Raw genomic sequence first — 6,974 nt, 5'->3', positions numbered from 1 at the left:
GCTTTCTTCTCTCTCCGCCTTTGTTTACAGTCAGAATGAATTTTTTTGGAGTGCTGAGGCAAACCAGCGTTTTCTCTGTTATTTGCATAATAGAAAATAAAATTTTAATGATAAACTTGTTTAAACTAGGTCAATGAAAATAGCCAAATCTGCGCTCATGTAAATGGGCTATGCTATGCAATGCTATGCTATGCTTTTTGGAGTGCTGAGGCAAACCAGCGTTTTCTCTGTTATTTGCATAATAGAAAATAAAATTTTAATGATAAACTTGTTTAAACTAGGTCAATGAAAATAGCCAAATCTGCGCTCATGTAAATGGGCTATGCTATGCAATGCTATGCTTATTACCCTATCTTCTCAGTTGGGCTCCTCCAATCACAATCCCATATCTGTATCGTGTCCTTTCGCTCCAATCCCTCCTCAAGGATCCCCCAAAGTGGAGCCTCTGGCGTTTTGCCTCTGCAAATTGGGAGTACTTGAGGTATTATTCTGATTTTCCTTGGAATGACTACTGCTTCTGTGCCAGAAACCCGACTTTTGTGTACTGAGCTCCTAAAAGAGGTGATAGTGTCTGGCATCGAGGCATACATTCCTCACTCTGTCACTCAACCTTAATCTTCCAACCTTGGTTTAACATATCCTCTTCTCATGGTCCACAAAAGGTACTTGAGCCTTCCATCACCAGACTCTCATGCACTTTATATTTCTCCCTGGAACCATGCCAAGTCTTCTCCAACTAGTCAAAAACTCCTTCATCAATATAAAGTGTCAAAATCATTCAAGATCTAGCCACCCCCCCAAAAAAAAAAAAAATGCTTATTCATCTTTCCTTCTTTTATTTTAACCTGATGGCACCATTGCCATCTCATCTACTTCTAAAAACTGAATTCTTCGCTCAAACCTTTAATGAAGACTTTACCTTGGATGATTTAGGACTTCTTCCTCCCTCTCCTTCATCCTTTGACTACTTCATGCTACTCATTAAGACTCTTCGCAGTGATGTTCTCCATGCCTTCGCTGGCCTTAACCCTTGGATGGCTTATGGACCTTTTGGAGTCCCTCCTATTGTTCTCTGAAACTGTGCCCTCGTACTTCCACCTTGCCAGGTCGAACTCTTCCAACTCTATCATTCAACATCTACCTTTCCTTCTTCCTGAATGTTTGCCTACATTCAGTCTTTTCCTAAAAAGGGTGACCGTTCTAATTCCTCAAACTACCGTCTTATTGCTTTAATTTCGTGCCTATCTAAAGTTTTTGAATCTATCCTCAACGGGAAGATTCTTAAACATCCATCACATCACTTTACAACCTTCTATCTGATTGCCAATATGGGTTCCGTCGGGGCCGCTCTACTGGTGATCTTTTGGCTTTCCTTAATGAAAGACTCATTAAGGTAATACTTTTTTTAGGGATTTTGGTGAAACTTTTCCTGTTGCCTTAGACATATCAAAAATCTTTTGATAGAGTCTGGCACAAAGCTTTGATTTTCAAACTAACCTCCTATGGCTTCTATCCTTCTCTCTGTAAATTCATCTCAAGTTTCCTTTCTGACAGTCCTGTTGCTCCAGCTCTCTTCCTGTTATTCATTAATGATCTTCTAAACAAAACTTCTTGCCCTTTCCAATCTTACGCTGATGATACCACCCTGCACTTTTCCACGTCTTTTTCATAAACGTCCACTCTTTCAGGAAGTAAACATTTCACGCAGGGAAGCCACAGAACGCCTGACTTCTGATATCTCTAAAATTTCTGATTGGAGCACAGCAAACGTAGAGTATTGCTCAATCCATCAAAAACTCAATTCCTTCATCTATACACTCAACACAACTTTCCAGAAAACTATCCTCTCTTCTTGAATGACACTCAACTGTTCTCTTTTACACCGAACATTCTCGGTCTGTCCTTTACTTATAATTTAAACTGGAAACTTCACATTTCATCTCAATCTGAAACACCTTCTGTGAAGTTATGTGATCTGGGTCGTCTCCGAAATATTTTATTTAACCTCCTCTCCCTCCCACAGCAGCTAACTCTGTACAGGAGCCTTATCCGTCTATGTATGAAATGTTTCTCATGTAGTGGGGTTTTCTTTCATACCACTCTTTTAGACAGGCTGGTTGAGTAATTGATTGATTTAATTTATTGCACCGCAACATCGGGGTCATATGGCGCCGCTACAAATCTTTAAAAGAGTCAAAGATTGCATTTCTTAAAATATCGGTATTAAAAACAAAATTATAGGTATGGTAAAATTTTTAAAAGACCACTATAAAAGTAAACAAAAAAAAAGGACATAGGAAGACACATAAAAAAAAAAAAAAAAAAAAAAATGAGAGGGTTGGTATAGTAATGTTTTAGTTAATTTGATCTAAAGTGAAGAGCTAATGAATCCACTGACCCAGATCTTTGTGTCTGGTGTTGTTCGTTCCGTACCCAAGACCCACTGAATCAGATATCAGGTTTTGTTTGTTACATGTCCGAGACACTGACCCCACTAACCCAGATAAGTGGGATTGTTCGTTACGTGCCCAAGACACTGACTCCCACTGACCCAGGCCCCAAGACCTGGCGTTGTTCGTTACGTGTCTTTCTCACTTGCCGCTATGTTCTCCCAGTGCAAAGATAAAATTCTGTCCAATATTGTATTACTGATAAAATAAATAAAATAAGAACAGTTAAAAAGGCAATCTATGGTTTGTTTAGAAGACCAGCCTTCTCCACAAAATTAAGGACTTCATGTCCCGGGGAGATAACCCTCTCCAAATATCAGTAACATTCTCATCGTGGCAATGGAAAAGATATCACTCCCACAGCTCCACCAGACTGGGACACTCCTCTAGAAAGTCTCGCACTGTAAGGGGAAATAAGCAGCATCACAAAATGGTTGGGTTTCCCGTGAGATGAGGTAACCATGAGTTAGACGTGTGTGACCCGTCTGGAGACGGACCAGTGTAGTCTCTTTGCGGCGCTCCTGCAAATGGACAAAAAAGTTACAGAAGCTATCTCACCCATCTTAGTGATCGCAACCAAATCCTCCCACCTGCCCTGCCAACAGGCAAGAACTCCCACCCTTATAGTGGAGTATAAGTCATGAAAGGGAATGGAGCTGGAAGGAGTAACCTGAGTTGCCACCTCTTTAGCCAGCCTGTCGGTCTTCTTATTCCCCTCAAAGAATACTGCGAGAATCGCAAAAAATTGTAAAAGAAGAGGTGGGAAGAGTAAATATAATTCTTAAAGCTAAAATAATGGCAGACACCGAGGCAACACCGGGGAGGTTACCACCTCGACAGAATGAAGGAAAGATAACGCTAAATCCGACTCCATTTTTGGATTTTGAACGTAAATACAGGTATGGAGTCGGAATGTCTGAAATAATGTTCCAAGAATAATGCACGGGACTTATAAACCAGTTATAAGTTTTTTATTAAGGATAACAGGGCCGCAGACAGAAATATCTGCAGTAACCAACTATATAATATCTATATGGACTTACAGAAACGGAGGGCATAATTAATGTCGCCATAGCAAATGCAACCCTAACACCAAAAGGTTTAGGCAAACTCGGATGAGACACATAAACGAGAACGTGAATCACGGGAGACGGCCGCACAAGGAACAGAATCGGGAAGACTTTGAACACGATACTAGCACGCTGGCGACGCACGTCCAGGGACACCAGCATCCACCAGTAAGCTAGGGATTAAGGATGAGCGGAATGCGCCAGTTGACAACCGGCATGGTGTACCTAGTCCAAAACACGAAGCCGAGCCTCAACAGCAGAGGAATAAACCATACTCCAACTTTAAAAGAATAAAATTTCCGCTTAAGAAAAGGAGGGTTTTTCTATCAGCTCCCCAAGAGGCATCAGCCAGAACCCTAAGGAATTACAGCGCCTTCATACATGCTACCTTAATATAACGAAGGTGAGGTACCCAAGTCAGGCGTCTGTTAAATACAAGTCCCAGGAAACAAGTTTCCTCCACACGAGAGATTCTTCGATCATATAAATATAGATCTGGGTCAGGGTGAACACCACGAAGGCGGCAAAAATGTATGGCCACAGACTTCGAAGCTGAGAAACGAAATCTCCGAGCTGCCGCCCAATGAGAAATCCCATTAATTGCTAACTACAATTTCTTCTCAATCAAAGGCATCCGCGCCGCAGAAAAAGGAGATCGACAAGTCATCGACATATAAGCTACCACTAACACCTTCCGGAAGTACACCAATGACACTGTTTATAGCTATAGCGAAAAGTGTGACACTAAGTATACTCCCTTGCAGCACGCCATCTTCAAATGGGCGAACTCCTGACAGATCGCCACCGACTCATACCCATAAAAACACGATGAGATAAAAACTGTTTTATGAAAATAGGGAGTCGGCCACGGAGACCAATCTCGAAAAAAAATAAATAAATAAAAGTAAAATGCCAAGACGCCAGGCTGTGTCGTACGCTTTCTCTATATAAAAAAAAAAAAATAAAAAATAAAATAAAAAAAAGACATGTGACATGGTGTTGCTTATTAGCAAATGCCTCTCAAATGGAAGACTTCAGAGACAATAAAGCATCAGTCATAGATCATATATTTTTTTTCGAAAACCATACTGAACAAGAGACAAATAATTGCCTCTCTCCAAGTATCACATAAGCTTGATATTCATCATTTTTTTTCCAGCAACTTACAAGCTAAAGAAATGGGCCGATAATTGGTCGTTAGCTGATGATCTTTTCCATGCAGGCTTTGGAATGGAAATATTTACTTCCACACCCCAAGAAGATAGAAAATCACCGGTATTCCAAGTCAAGTTATAAAGGTTAAATAAGAAAATAAAAGCTTCATCGGACATGTGGCGCAAAAAGGAATATACTCGTATGATGCCATCGAGACCCGGGAATAAATCGTGGTACTGGAACAAAACCATGCGCAACTCAAAGAAAATGGGACATTATAAGATTCACCACCAGAGGAGGCAAAACTGACGCCAACAGATTCCAAGTGTCGACGATGAAGTTCCATAGATGCAGTTGTGTTCTTTCTGGAGACACTAGCAAAGTGCTCAGCAAGCAGGACGACAATGTCTTAGGGTCTGCTATCGTACCCCCATTATAAGATAGAACAGGTGGAGAAGGTGCAGAATACTTATCAGATATTTTGTGGATACTGTTGAAGACTTCGGTGAATGGTGTGGGAACTGTGATAGAAGAGAATCCAAGACTCCTGCCGAGCCCTCTTTAAGGTGCGGCGAGCCCGAGGATGCGCTTGTCGAAAAGCCTCCAAGCAGTACACGTCCCTAAGATGTCGTCGAGGGCGAGAAAAGGCAGCTCGCTTTTCTTGAACAGCGGTTATACTATCTGCATTCCATCATGAAACAGGAAGTCTAGAAAACCGGCCAGAGGTCTTATGGATGGACTGAATAGCAGCGGAGTGCAAGACATCAGTGAAGTATGGTGCAGTCTCATAACTGTTTCCATTCTCATCCACTGAGCGAGCAGGGGTGCTGAGTTCAGTGAATAGCTGCCAGTCCGCCTTATCTAGACACTACCGTGGAGGATGTGGCTGTGGTGTAGAATCAGTTAACTCTAATACTATTGGGAAGTGATCGCTTCCATATAATTCTGGTAAAACATTCCAATTAAAATTAAGAAAGGGATGAGAGGTACAGAAAGATTTATTGTTGTAAAAGTACCGGTTTGACTATGAAAATGGGTAATCTCTCCAGCGTATAAAATCTTTGGATCACCTGAAGATCTGCCACCCCACAGGGATCACCTGAAGATCTGCCACCCCAGATTGTCTCACCTGAAGATCCGCCAGCCCAAATTGTCTCACCTGAAGATCCGCCACCCCAGACTCTCTCACTTGGTTAGGTTAGGTTAGGTTAGGTTAGGTTAGCCTAACCTAACCTAACCTAACCTAATAACATGAACGCATTAAAAAACTGAGTGGATATAAAAAATGCAGAAAAAAGTTTACTTCATTAAAAGTATGGGATCACCTGAAGATCCGCCACTCCGAGTGCGGCTGGGGTGGCGGATCTTCAGGTGATCCAAATCTTTAATCCCGAATCCTCGATAAAAGAAGCAGGTAAAAGACCACGAGGGTTGACAGCATCATCCCACAAAGGATGGCGCCCATTGAAGTCACCCAATAAAAGAAGAGGAGAGAGAAGAGCATTTAAAAGGCTATCAACTCATTCCTTTCAAAAGGAATACTGGGAGGTAGATACATACTACACAATGTATAAAAACGATTTTTAAAAACCTTACCAGCAACAACCTGCAGCGGCGAGTGAACTTGTAGGTGGATATAACACCATCTAACAAAGATGACTGCCACCATGGTGGTCTGACCAAGAATTGGAGTGGAAAAGAAAGCACGATATACAGGAGGACTAAAGTGAGTGAAATCTCCAAGCATTGTCTATTGTGAACAAACGCAAACAGGAGAAAACCTAGAGATCAACATCTGGAGTTCCTCCCAGGAAGCACTCAAACCGAGACAATTCCACTGCAGAATCCTGAATTTTACTATTTTGAGGGGGTTTTCAGGGAAGCCTTAGAGAGAAACTTCCCTTTGCCAACCTGACACGAGCGAGCAGGTTTTCGTAATTCCTTTGTCTCCTCAACAAAGGCGTATCGGTATCATTCTTGGAGGACTTATTTGGATGACAGGCAGAGAAACCCTCTATATCCATATCAAATTGGATGAATGACTATGATTCATTACGTCTGGCTCAGGGACATATGACGCTCCCGCAGGGATTTTTCTAGGGGGGACGCCCGTTAAGTCTAGGGATTCAGCAGACCCCTGGGAACGTTTCTGGCAGGACTGAGGAGGAAGCGTGGGAGAATTGTTATTATGTGGCTGTGGCGGCTTAAAAGTCTTGTAAGTCGTTCGCGGTTGGAAATCCATGAGGCCCTGGACTTTGGCAATATGTACTTTTGTACGAGGAGTCTGTGATGTAGCTGG

The sequence above is a fragment of the Scylla paramamosain genome, chromosome 3, assembly GCF_035594125.1.
Source record: "Scylla paramamosain isolate STU-SP2022 chromosome 3, ASM3559412v1, whole genome shotgun sequence".
Classification (NCBI taxonomy): Eukaryota; Metazoa; Arthropoda; class Malacostraca; order Decapoda; family Portunidae; genus Scylla; species Scylla paramamosain.
The sequence above is the reverse complement of the archived record's forward strand: the minus strand, read 5'-3'. Positions refer to the sequence as shown.